We start from the raw sequence: 1,149 nt of genomic DNA, 5'->3' as shown, positions 1-1,149 counted from the left end.
TCAAGGGGACAGAAGTAGGAACCTGCTCTGACCGCTCCGCTCAAGGCAGCACCCCCTGATGGAGACGGGGGCAGCCCCTCGTGAGTTCCAGATGCCCTGGTGATACTTGGGCACAGCCACAAATCTCAGCTTCTTCATGACCCAGGGAATGATGGGGGGCCAGCCCAGCAGCCGTGGGTCCTGCATGGCCTCTGGGGGCAGCCCCTCATGAGTTCTGTGTGTCCTGGTGATTCTTGGGCATGCCCGATCTCAGCTTCTTCATGACAGGGGCCAGCCCCTTAGCTGCGGGTCCCACAGGTCCTTCAGGGGACAGCCCAATACTGCAGGTCCCACAGCTCCTCTGGTGACAGACTCTCATGAGTTCTGGGTGTCCTGGTGATTCTTGGGCACAGCCATGGATCTCAGCTTCTTCATGACCCGGGGAATGATGAGGCGGCCGGCCTAGTAGCCGTGGGTCCCACAGGTCCTCCGGGGACAGTATCTTGTAGGGCCTGTGGCCCAGCAGGTACATGTTCAGGTGACTCTTATCGGGTCACATGGCCTCAATCCCATTGGCCCAGTTGACCACCATCGCCTGGTGACAGGCCGAGGTCAGTCGGGGAAACTCCACCACCAATTCCCCAAAAAAGGCCCCCATGTAGTAAAAGTTGCCCTGGTCCCTGGGGATGTGACACTGGGAGTGTGGCCAGCACGCGTAGCTAAATCCTCAGGGGCTGTCCAGTAGAAACCGGGGTGAGGGGTGCCAAAGAGGGGGGTCAGGATCTCCATGCCCACATGGTCCCAGAACTTCATTCCCACATCCACGTCCACGCACACCAGGTCATCCACGTCACAGAGGAAGCGCTGCTCGCAGAAGCGGCTGATCATCGCTATGTGCCGCATGGACACATCCTTCCAGAGCAGGACGCCGCGGACCTCGACGACCACCACCCTCCGGCCCTCCCAGAGTGGCACACGGGACACAGCAACCAGCTGGTCGGTGAAGACGTAGTAAGTGACCCTGTGTCCACCATGAGGACCACCACCCTCCGGCCCTCCTGGAGGGGAACACGGGGCCCAGCAGCCGGCTGATTGGTGAAAACCTAGTAGGTGACCCCGTGCCCCACCATGTAGTAGATTAGAGCCGCCTGTAAATGGCTCTAAATCCAT

The 1,149-nt window shown here is 60.1% G+C and overlaps 1 pseudogene; it reads right to left on the bottom strand.

The window, feature by feature from the left end:
• LOC118357078 lies at positions 1 to 1,149 on the bottom strand (annotated as a pseudogene).

The sequence above is a fragment of the Zalophus californianus genome, chromosome 6 (assembly GCF_009762305.2).
Source record: "Zalophus californianus isolate mZalCal1 chromosome 6, mZalCal1.pri.v2, whole genome shotgun sequence".
In the NCBI taxonomy this organism is placed as follows: Eukaryota; Metazoa; Chordata; class Mammalia; order Carnivora; family Otariidae; genus Zalophus; species Zalophus californianus.
This window is presented reverse-complemented; position numbering and strand designations above follow the sequence as displayed.